The 12,989-nt window shown below is 42.8% G+C and overlaps 1 protein-coding gene across 2 annotated transcripts in view; it reads left to right on the top strand.

Moving 5' to 3' along the window:
• Positions 1-12,989, top strand: part of NTRK2 (neurotrophic receptor tyrosine kinase 2) — a 288,034-nt gene that overhangs the window by 266,559 nt on the left and 8,486 nt on the right. The window lies entirely within an intron of this gene.

The raw sequence follows: 12,989 nt of genomic DNA, 5'->3' as shown, positions 1-12,989 counted from the left end.
CCCCAAAACTGAAAACATACAATTGTTTGGACTACACTTTGTCATCTCATGGTACATACAATATTTTAAACACAGTTTAAAGAATAATAAAATGTATGAATTTGATCAGGTCTAACCCGCATGTTTTATAGGAAAGAAATCATGAATGGTATTTGGCTGCCTCTTATAACAACAGAATCAGCATCTATATTTCCAAAGCATCAAATTCAATGATTGATGACCATGTCATTTTGGAATTAACACATCTATTTGAAATCATGCCATAATGTCATGACACATATAAGGAGTTAAAAACTTTCATATAAGGCGACTAAGATTTTTTCTGGTCATTCTTCTTTGGGATTTTTCCCTTTGTATTTTCCATTTTACATCTAGAGAAACTGAATCACAAAGAAACTTGCTTGTTTGCTTGCTTGAACAGGGATCAGTAATCCTAGGATTCCTGGACAAAGTGTACAGGGAGGACAGGCAAGGATTTCCCCTTCTTTCCCCAGGCCAGCAGAGCTGACCCTGCATGTGGGAGACTGTATGGTCAGCAAAGAGTGTAATAGTATCTGTGCTTCCTCTATGTCCCATGAAGCATTGTGCTTGCCTCCAGGAATGCCTGCTTAGGCGATGTACCTCTGCATTCTCAATGCAGCCAGTTGTTTATAGGCCACAATCGAGCCCTAAGTGACACTGGACGTCTGTGGCAGAGTCAAGAGTAGGATGTAATGTTGCTAACCACCCAGTCTGTACTTTAAGCACAAGACCATTCCTTTCCCTTCATTACTAGACATGGAGACTCAGCAGATCTCTTTTCAATTCCCCATCTTCTAGAGATTTGTGGTGTTAAATGCCTATGTGTCTCACTTTGTTGCCTTATGTAGCTAGTGGCATACCACAAATTAACCATTAAGAGATGTGGGTCAAGCATATCATGCTAAATTCCAAGGCCTAGAACATCTGAGGCATTACAGCTGAAAACTGTGGTGCTGCCATGCTGTGTAGGTTATAGAAATGTTTTTGTGACTCCTAGGGGAACAGTAAAGCTATGAACCAGGCTCTTTTCCCTTCCTCCCCCCTTCTTCTGTGATGTAACTTGACATGACCGATGGAGTTAGACATGCTATGTTAACCTGCAATAAATTTAATAAAACATGGTCTTCTGTAAAAGAAAACATGGGGGAGGTTGTAAAAAGCAACAAAGAGTCCTGTGGCACCTTATAGACTAACAAATGTATTGGAGCATAAGCTTTCGTCAGACGCATGTAATGGAAATTTCCAGAGGCAAGTATAAATATGAAGGCAAGAATCAGTCTAGAGATAACAAGGTTAGTTCAATCAGGGAGAATGAGTCCCTCTTCTAGCAGTTGAGATGTGAACACCAAGGGAGTTGGCTAGCCATTCACAGTCTTTGTTTAATCCTGTCTTTGTTTAATGGGGGAGGTTGTGATCTCTTGTATTCAGAAGACAGTTTTCAGACTTGAAATTGGGGGTAAAGATTTCCCTCTAAATTGTGATTTGCTTGGCATTTTGCTTAACCTTCTCAGAGTCTGAATGAAAGTAACTGTTACTTTTAGATATTGACAACAGAGCACACTTAGTATAAAATAACATTACCCTCAAAACCACAAATAAAAACTAATATAATTTAGAGTTTTGACCCTAATATAGACTCTGCAAAGGCTGAATTTGCAAAATTCAGGTTAATATTAGACCCTCGTTCACCCTAATGAGGATCAGCTGAATTTTAACAAGCATTGTTTCAACTGCTTGGTGGCTGCTGCATGATCACCATTCTCAACTGTAGTGTTATAAATATAACCAGCAGGCCTCCAGATGCTTTTATGGAGGTATTGGTAAAGTACAAGTGACACTGTGGTTGCTGGTTAGAAAAGTATAGAACTGCCTGTGTCTGTGTTGTGTTATCAGTGGCAACATGTCATAGTAATGCAGGCTAACAGAATATAGGACATGTTAGGAACTGGAAAAGGCTATATGGTTCAATACAACTGCCATTTTCTGGGTTATATTAATCCCATCTTCCTGCTTTTTCACCACAGTCCTAAATCCCCTCTATTTCCAGAAACAAACCTAGGTGTCTCAAGAATTTGTTAATATATTGTCAAGTATCAGAGGGGTAGCCGTGTTAGTCTGGATCTGTAAAAGCAGCAAAGAGTCCTGTGGCACCTTATAGACTCTTCCTAGGTCCACTTCCTAGACACCACGGTGCAAATAAGTGATGGTCACATTAACACCACCCTATACCGAAAACCTACCGACTGCTATGCCTACCTTTATGCCTCCAGCTTCCATCCCGGGCACATCACATGATCCATTGTCTACAGCCAAGCACTGAAGTACAACCGCATCTGCTCTAACCCCTCAGACAGAGACCAACACCTACAAAATCTCCACCAAGCATTCTCAAAACTACAATACCTGCACGAGGAAATAAGGAAACAGATCAACAGAGCCAGATGTGTACCCAGAAGCCTCCTACTGCAAGACAAACCCAAGAAAGAAACCAACAGGACTCCACTGGCCATCACATACAGTCCCCAGCTAAAACCCCTCCAACGCATCATCAGTTTCACAGGCCTTGGGTGGCAGGCCAGTCCTCACCCTTAGACTACCTGCTAACCTGAAACATATTCTCACCAGTAACTGCACACCGCACCGTAGTAACTCTAGCTCAGGAACCAATCCATGCAACAAACCTCGATGCCAGCTCTGCCCACATATCTACACCAGTGACACCATCACAGGACCTAACCAGATCAGCGACACCATCACCGGTTCATTCACCTGCACGTCCACCAATGTAATATACGCCATCATATGCCAGCAATGCCCCTCTGCTATGTACATCGGCCAAACTGGACAGTCTCTACGGAAAAGGATAAATGGCAATATACAATAACCTGTAGGAGAACACTTCAACCTTCCTGGCCACACTATAGCAGACCTTAAGGTGGCCATCCTGCAGCAAAAAAACTTCAGGACCAGACTTCAAAGAGAAACTGCTGAGCTTCAGTTCGTCTGCAAATTTGACACCATCAACTCAGGATTAAACAAAGACTGTGAATGGCTTGCCAACTACAAAACCAGTTTCTCCTCCCTTGGTTTTCACACCTCAACTGCTAGAACAGGGCCTCATCCTCCCTGATTGAACTAACCTCATTATCTCTAGCTTGCTTTCATATATATACCTGCCCCTGGAAATTTCCACTACATGCATCTGACGAAGTGGGTATTCACCCACGAAAGCTCATGCTCCAAAACATCTGTTAGTCTATAAGGTGCCACAGGATTCTTTGCTGCTTTTATTATATTGTGGTTCAGTTGCCCTCCCCTGTAATTTATACCATATAGTTATTACATTTAGTTTTGGTTTAGAGCCTGATCTACAGTCTAAACTAGAAACGGATGTCATTTAAAAAAAATCCCTCTTTTTTTAATTGACAGACACTTCAACCCTGAGGCATCTAAAAACTGACCTTTGCACCCATATATATTACTTTGTGGGACTGTCATTTTTCATTCAGTTAACATTTCTTCAGTTCTCCTGCCTTAGTGTGGCTGATATGGAAACTTGCTTCTAGTCAGGAGGATGAAACACCTGGCCTTTTTCAAAGCCACTGTCTGTTCATGCCACTATTTAGGGCTCTCATCTTGGTCCCTTGGAAAAATAGGTCCTACATATCATTATTACCACTATAGTTATGATTTATTCTTTGTTTAGGCTACCATGTGCTTTGTGCTGTACAAGAAACAGCTATTGCTCTTAGAGCTTACAATCTAAGGCCCTGATCTGCAGGTTACTCTAGGACTTCTGTGCCTGCCCAGAGTAGCTTGTAGGACTGTGACATAAAAGGTAGGCATAGATCATAAAGAACCCACTGGGAAATCCAGAAAAGGGAATAACTTACTTTTAAAGGTATATTTATTAATTAACTCTGCTTGTGAGCATTATGGAGGAAGTGTTTTTTTCAGGAGGGATCTAAATATGGAGAGAATGGTTATTCTGAGTGGCCTGGTTCTGTTTAAACAATTCTTCTCTCCATCTATCCTAAACATTTCACCCTTCCACAATGTAGAGTGCTTTGTCTCCAGTGGTCTAGGAGCAGAAGTCCAACTCCCCATATTTTATAGGGACTTTTCTCCTTTCTCAGAGGGGCAAATCCTGCATTCAGTTACACCACCACAACCATACTAACAAAACTTAATTTGATGCCATTTTTTACCACTGTATATAGGCTCACAGTGTGAATCCAAAGTATTATTGCTTTTGAAAAGGAGAACTTTTAGAAAGATTGTTAGAAAGCAATACAAGCCAAACCCTGGGATCACACTGTTAATGGATCACCTCACCTCAGGTGTAGCCTCTGCTTAAAGGTCTGATGTTAAAGACATCTCTAAGGTTACATAGGGAAAGGCTGGGAGGTTAAAAATCATTGAAAAGATCTTTGGTAGATGTTTTTTGCACTAAGAGATTTAAATGATCATAAACATTTTTGTTCCGTTTAAGACTTCAACTTTCTTCTGCCCCACTGGCAAAATTATTTCCACTCCTCAATAGGGATGGCTTAGTCACACTGACAATCTCTAGTCTGTACTTGTTTCAGATGAGGATGTCCCATCCACAGCACAAAATGGAGAGGAGAATTTTGTCCTACGAGAAGGTATTGACACGTGATTCTGAACTGATGTTATGCAGATATTCTGTAGAAAACAGAATTCATGGAGTGCAATAAACTGTTGACCAGTCATCGTTTCAGATTTCTGACAGTTATTGCTAGAATTAATTAAGAGCTTTACGAATTAGCCCTGTATTGAACAAAGATGAGTACAAATAGAGTTAAAGGCCACTATGGAGTAATGTTGTTCATAATTCTAACCAGGATTCTGACCTACTACTCTTCCACAAGTGGACAGGGCAGGATTGGTGATATTTCAGGAGACCTTGACTTTGTCTGCATGGCCAGGGTATGGAAGAAGGAAAAACAATTACTGATATTTCTTGTGCTAAGAGAAACATTTGCCAACATCTTGTGAGAAGGAAAGAGGATAGGTTCATCAAGAGACAAGAGGTTTTCAGTTTAAGCAATAAGTATGACAGGCAAAACATTTTTTTTGCAATTATAGCGTGCTTTAGGAGGGGGTAAAAGACACAAGACCAAAAGATGAGTGACACAAACCACCCTGAAGTGCTATAATCATCCTGATGCACACTGCCTGAGATGTTTTATTAGGGTTGAGTGAACAGTTCATATTAAAAGACAAAATAAATAAGACTATTAGTACTAGCCTGATGACAAACTAAGGCTCTGATTCAGCAAAGCAGTCAGGTGACTGCTTAATTCATCACTGTTCAGGAAAGTACCTACATATGTGCTTAAGTCTCATCAAAGTTTAACTAACCATGTGGTTAACTGCTTTTCTGAATTAGGTCTTCAGGTCTCCATCCTGCATTGTGATCCATGTGAGCAAATAGCTGCACCCACGCAGAGCCCCACTGCCATCCGTGTGGTTTGGTAGGGGTGCTGTGGTCGAGCCACACAGATGTCAATGCAGAATGAGGGCCTAAATCCTGTGGGTTGGTGGCAGTGCAGAAGAATCAACATGTAAACAAAATATATGAGTTATTCTGGAGAGAAGAGTATGGCTGGCCTCTAGGGAGAAAAGGCAGGCGATGGAGGGGTAGAAAAATAATGGGAAATGATAGAAAGGGAGTAAAGAAGGGCAGGAAGGAGGGTAAAATTCTTTTTTAAATTCCAATATATCTTCCAATAATTTAAGAAATATTTTTCCTTCCCTTTCATTTAACAATATCAGTATTTTGGAGCATTAATGGCCACTGTATGGTTGCTGACATTATTTATTATTTGTACTGTAGTAGCACTTAGAGGCTTCAACCAGCTCAGAGCCCCCTTGTGCTATAGGTGTTGTAGTGACAATGCAATATAAAATTGTGAGTATAACACTGTTCTTTAAAAAATGAATTGGGTAATGGCAATATAGTATTTTAATGAAAACATAGAAATGTGATTTTAAAAGAATATAGATACAATAGTTTGTTTTTATATAAGCAAGAAAGCTTAAAAGGAGAAACAATTCTGAATAGCTTTAGAACTGTGAACACAATTGTAACATCCTGCATTCAGTTACACCACCACAACCACAGTAACAAAACTTAATTTGATGCCATTTTTTACCACTGTATATAGGCTCACAGTGTGAATCCAAAGTGAGAGTTGCAGGTGCACTATATCTTTCAGGATTTGGTCCAACTGGAGCAGAGGGCACTCAACCCCTTAGAGGCTGTGCTGAACATCTTACAGCCTGGGTCCCTTCTGGTCTAAATGCAGCCGGCAAGAATGGCATGAGTTCAGGAAGTGCCTTCTCTGTGGGTGTAATGACTGATGAATCAGTCTTACTTTTACTGGTAAGGCAGACAGATAGAGTTGTGGCAGCCAGGTTTTGGTCACCAAAATACAGTCATCTATCATAATTATACCAATGGTATTTATTTTCCTGATTGATTCTAATAAAATCAGCACACAGTCCTGCCACACAACTCTACTGCGGTTTTGCGGCATCTGGCCCTGGGGATCAGAGTGGGAAAGTTCTTTTTTTAATTTGCTTTTTAAACTTCATATCACTGATAAGATAGATAAACAATAATAAATAAGAGAACCATATTTCACAGTTTATAGCTTTCATTAATTTTTAAGGAACAAGTCAAAGAAACTGCTGAAACAAAGCAATCGTGGATGCTGTGTGATGAGCCGATCGAAGAGCCACTTTAATATTTAACGAGACCAAAAACTTCTTACAACTAATCATGTTTTACTGGCACTTACCCTTTGGCCTGGCAAGTGACTTTGTGTTTCTAAGGGACTAATATTTTTGACTTTCCAATGAATTATCATTCGTACAGTAAGTAAATGTGGAAGGGTGGAGCTGTTTGCTTCATTAGTTTAGTTTAGGAAGCATGATCTTTGTTCACATATCTTGATATTAATGATACTTTTACTTAAAACAATATTTCCCATGATTTAATAGTGCCTTTTCAGCCAAGGATTATTCATATTAATTAATTGAATTAATTACAACATCCTCATACTACCAGATGGATATATTGTGACTCAGAAATGAGTGGGCCCTGATTCAGCAGAGCACTGAAGCACGTGCGTATGTTGATTCCTAGGCCTTGTCTACACTACACAGTTTTGTCTGCAGAAGTGTTTTCATCAACAAAACAGTGGAGGTGTATGCACTGCAATGCTCCTCCCGCTGATGTAATTCTCCTGCTATGCTGACATAATAAAACCACTTTGATGAGCGGCATAGAGCTTTTTGCGACCATCTTAAAGTGACACAGTGTCAGTATAGACACTGCACTTGCTTTTGTTGCCCTAAGTGGCTTCCAGAAGGTGTTCCACAATGCCCATCATGACCACTCTGGTCAGCATTTTCAACTTCGCTGCCCTGCAGCCAGGTACACAGGCATGCACCCTGGAAATTTTGAAATTCCACTTCCTATTTGCTTGGTACGGAGAGTTCACAGAGCACCTTCCTAGCAAACGTGCTCCTTCCTGGACTACACTAGAGTTGTTGGATGTGCTGGGTCTGTGGGAAGAGGAGGCTGTTCAGTCGCAGCTCTGCTCCAGCCATAGGAACTTTAATACCTACAGGCAAATTGCTCATGGCATGAAGGAGAAAAAGCATGAAAGGGACATGCACCAGTGCCATGCTAAGATTAAAGAGCTGAGGCAGGCATACCAGAAGGAAAGGGAGGCCGACCATCACTCTGGTGCAGCATTAAAGACATGCCACTTCTACTATGAGCTGCACACCATCGGCAGCTGCGACCCCACCTCCACTGCCATAAGTCCCATGGATACTTTGGGTGAACTGGAGGCAGTGGCTAGCAAAGTCAATCCTGATGACCAAGCAGTGGACAACGAGATTGAGTTGGAGGAGGATGTGGGACAGGTGACAGGGTCATCTGGAGGCGTGAAGAGCCAGGATCTCTTTTTGACTCTGGAGGGGTCTAGCCAATCCCAGTATTCTGGCTCTGGCATGCCTGAAGCAGGAGAGGGGAGCTCCAGTAAGTACTCATTTTGCTTTGATACTGCACAGTGATATGAGATGGAGGTGTCCTTTATGTTGTTAGATGGTGCACGTGGGAGAAGGGATAGAAATTAACAACACTCTAGGTACTGTTTGTATTTGCTTCTTATTTCCCAGTGCAGCTACGCAGTGGGGATCCTGCAGAAAAGATTGTAAATGTACACCAGGATTTCCTGGGAATCTTCCATAGAGATATCTAGAAAGCTTTCCTGCAGCTACTCTGCAATCCTCTGTCAACGGTTCCTTGGCAGAGCTGCTTTTTTATTTTCCCCATTTCAGGAAACTTTGCTACACCAATCAGCAATTACTTCTGCAGGAACCAAAGCAGCACACAGACAAGTTGCATACGGACCCAGTCTGAAGTTGCACACATGCAGCTGCACCCTTGCATCCTCGGTTACCCTCAGCAGTGAGATATCAGCTTCAATCACCCTCACCCATGGAAAACAGTGCCAGTATTCACAATAGTGTCCCTAGGCGCAGGTAGTGATCCCCTTCTGAAACCATCCAGACCCTTTGTCCCTTCTTGCCAGGGGTGGCTCCAGGCCCCAGCATGCCAAGTGCGTACTTGGGGCAGCAAGCCGCGGGGAGCGCTCTGCCGGTCGTTGCAAGGGCGGCAGGCAGGCTGCCTTCAGCGGCATGCCTGCAGAGGGTCCGCTGGTCCCACGGCTTTGGTGAACCTCCCGCAGGCATGCCTGTGGGAGGATCGCTGAAGCCGCGGGACCAGCGGACCCTCCACAGGCAATCCGCCGAAGGCAGCCTGCCTGCCATGCTTGGGGCGGCAAAATGCCTAGAGCCACCCCTGCTTCTTGCACCTTCCCCCCTCACCACGTTTAGTGCTCTCGCTGTACTGCATGCTTGTCAAGGGAAAGTGAGAAAGAGGCATATGTAACTTTTGTGATTCAAGACTGACTCTGTGTATTGATTTTTTGGTTCTGCAGATGTGCCCTTGAGGGCCAGATCCTACACATCAGCGGAGCACCTCCATCAGATAAGGCGGTGAACATGTTTCAAGAAGTGTTGCTATTGTCTGATCATGCTGATAGCAAGCAAAGAGCATGGAGAGAGACAATAAACGAAAAACTCAGAATGGATAGTTAGGAGAGGAGATGGGCGGGTGTGGATAATAGAGGAACAGATGATAAAGCTTATGGAGGACCAAACAGAAATGCTCAGGTCCCTGATTGCACTGCAGTCAGAACACATCCGTGCTCGACTCCCTGTGAAGCCCATACAGAACTGCATTCCATGCCGTCCCCAAACTCACACACACACACACATTCCTCGCATATTTCCAGCCTGTCACAGTACCCCTTGCACTCCACCCCTAGGGACACATTCCGTAATGACAGCTGGACTTACACACAACTGTGAGAGCTTCGTTTGAGAAAATGCTGCTCAGTGTCATGTCCCGTGTAAGAAATGGAAATCTGTGTGTTGCTGTTTAATAAAAATTTAGTCTTAAAAATTAAATAAGTCTTTATTTGTGTTCTATGCATGGTTGTTGCAGCAGAAATTCATACAGAGTGGCAACTGGCATATTTGCAGACTACAGTTAACCCTCAGGCAGGAATCATTACAGGGATCATTCAAGGTAACAAGTAAATAATGCCTGGCTGAACGCATTACAGAAAGACACATTATTGGGACTCATTATCAAAATGCTGCCTCAAAGCCTCCCTGATTCAAATACCACAGCCCCACTTTGTGCCCCTCTGATAGTCCTGGTATCTGGCTGCTCAAAATCAGCCATAAGCCAATCTACCTCAGTGCTCCACCCCAGGGGAAACTTTTACACCTTGGCTTCACAAATGTTATACAGAGCACAGCAGGTTGCTATGACCATGGGAATATTTTCCCATTGAGGTTTAACCTGCCAAAAAGGCAGCACCAGTGAGCCTTTAATCTGCTAAATGCACATTTAATGGTCATTCTGGATTACTGTGGGCATTTCCACAACCTCTATTGGAATCTTCTGGTCTGGAAAGAAAGTCTCTGCATGCAGCTTTCTATACAGACCCTTGTTCCTGAAGTTGTGTGTGTCATGCATAGGGTCCTACCAAATTCATGGCCACAAAATACTCGTCATGGACTGTGAAAACTGGTCTTTTGTGCACTTTTACCCTGTACTATACAGATTTCACAGGCGTTTCTTAAACTGAAGGTTCTGACCCAAAAGGAAGTTGCAGGAGTCACAAGGGGGTCGTGGTATTGCCACCTTTCCTTCTGTGCTGCCTTCAGAGCTGGGTGGCTGGGGACTGGCAGCTGTTAGCCAGGAGCCTAGCTCTGAAGGCAGTGCCTCGCCAGCAGCAGTGCAGAAGTAAGGGTGGCAATACCAGACCGTTGCACCCTTACTTCACGCTGCTGCCTTCAGAGCTGGGTAGCCTGAGAGTGGGAGCTGCTGACTGAGGGCCCAGCTCTGTAGGCAGCAGCACAGAAGTAAAGGTGGCAACACCATTCCAGGCCATCCTTACTTCTGTGCTGCTGTTGGCGAGGCACTGCCTTCAGAGCTGGGCTCCCAGCCTGCAGCTGCCGCTTTCCAGCTGCCCAGCCCTGAATGCAGTGCCGCCAACAGCAGCAGCGCAGAAGTAAGGATAGCAGTGCCGCAACCTGCGCCCCCCCCCCCAATAACCTTGCAACTCCCTCCCCACAACTCCTTTTTGGGTCCGGACCCCTACAATTACCATGAAATTTCAAATTTAAATAGCTGAAATCATGAAATTTATTATTTTTAAGATCCCATGTCCATGAAATTGACCAAAATGGGCTGTGAATTTGGTTGGGCCCTAGTCATGCACCTTCCCTGACTACCCTGTGCTGATGTCAGTGAAATGATCCCGGTGATCCACAGCACCTGCAATACCATAGAGAAATAGCCCTTTCTGTTGACATACTTTGTTGCAAGATGGCCTGGGGTCAAAACTGGGATATGCTTCCCATCTATCACCCCACCACAGTTAGGGAATTCCATTGCTGCAAAGCATTCACCACCCATTGTCCAGAGTCACAGTCCTTTGTAGCAGGGGGCAATTAATGGCCCTGCACACTTGCATCACTGCAACATCCCAGTGAACATCCCAACTCCGAACTGATTCACAGCTGACCAGGAGCACTCTGGAGTTGCCAGCTTCCACACAGCAATCTCCACTCACTTTTTCCACAGTGAGGGCAGCTGTCATTGTGGTGTCCTTGCACCGCACTGCAGTGGCAAGTTCCACAGACAGTTCCAGAAAGGTGGTTTTGTGCACCCAAAAGTCCTGCAGGCACTGCACATCATTCCATATCTGCATCACAATTCAATCCCACCACTCGGTGCTTGTTTTCCAAGCCCAATATCGATGGTCCACCATGTGCAGCTGCTCCATGAATACCAACACCAATCTTGAATTGTTTCTTTCAGTGGCACATAGCAGGGCAGGCACCACAAATTCATTTTAAGATTTGCAGGTCATGAAATACTGCAGGGTCAGCTGTGATGTCTTCATAATGCTTATTACAAGACTGAAGAGCAGTGCAGGATCCATACTTTCAGGCAGAGATGGTGGGTGTCAAGTTTACAGGGGAATTTGAAAAAGTGCACAAAACGTAGTTGGAAGCCCAAGGATTGATAAGATGGAAGAAACTGCATCATGGGGGCAGTGAGCCCACCCCCAGAATGCACTACCATCCATTCCCAGAACTCCTAGTGTCAGAAGGTGGTGATTTGAACAGTGGGATAGCTACACATGGTGCACTGCTCGAGCACCAATTGTGGACACGCTCCACCCACATTATCTGGGTTGAGGGGCAGCAAAAGAGTGTCTATTAATAAAACACATGCCTATGTCAGTTGTGGCACTTCTATATATTTTTATGGAATCAGTAATGGTCTAGGTCTTTTATGGCAGTGTATGCAGCATGATTGCACTGTTTAACAGTGATGACTGTATTTTTGATGTGCTACACTAACACTGAAGCACTAACAAATATATGGGGAAAGATTTACCAACTGCTTTAGAAGTAATCTGGACCCTGACTGAACTTTTATTAGGCTCACCTATCATTTGTTGTTTTGACATCAGAACAAGAAAAATATTTTTTATAACAACTTATGTAAAGTCCCAGAAGGAGGAATGATCTCCTGAAAGACTGGAATCTTGAAAAGTATAAAATCTGTCCTGATGTGATTTCATAAACTAAATAAATTATCAGACAGGAAAAAATATATTAATCAAAAAGTATATAACCTTCAAAAAGAAAATACTTTGGAGTCATTTACAACAGCTCCAATTCAGAGATAATCAGAATTCCATAAAATGATCATACTGAGTTAGATTTGTTAATTAGCTTTGTTAGGATTTATTAATTTGTATGATCAAGTTGAAATGGCATATCAAGAGGCAATAAATCACTTGGAAAATGGAAATAAAAACATTTTTAAAAGAATCAAGGTTAAAGAAGATCCTAGTTTTAAGAAAGTGCATCTGTTTAAGAAAATAAAAAATCTTTTGTGAATATTCATACAGGCCTAGTTTCAGAAAGCCGTTCCTAAGATGATCAACATATGCTGAAGTACTTTGCTGAATCAGAGTCTGATCCCAGTAGTTACAGATAATTATTAATCAGATTATTTAATCCAAAAGAGTGGGGCTAGGGGGTTAGGCTATTTAGGAGAGAATGAGTGCATAAATTTTGGCCTGCAGTAATTCATGAGCAATTCACTGTGAATATTTAAAAAATTCACATGGCATTAGTCAGTCCCCAGTGCTTCAATGAATTCTGGTTGGATGCAGAATCAAGGTCATAATTAGATATGTCATATGATATTGACTGGGTGACTGATGTAGCTAAATAACAGAATGAGTTTTGAATTGCATATTCAATTGTAA

The sequence above is a fragment of the Gopherus flavomarginatus genome, chromosome 3 (assembly GCF_025201925.1).
Source record: "Gopherus flavomarginatus isolate rGopFla2 chromosome 3, rGopFla2.mat.asm, whole genome shotgun sequence".
NCBI classification, from domain to species: Eukaryota; Metazoa; Chordata; order Testudines; family Testudinidae; genus Gopherus; species Gopherus flavomarginatus.
Note: the sequence above shows the minus strand (reverse complement) of the source record. Positions and strands in the feature narration are given on the sequence as shown.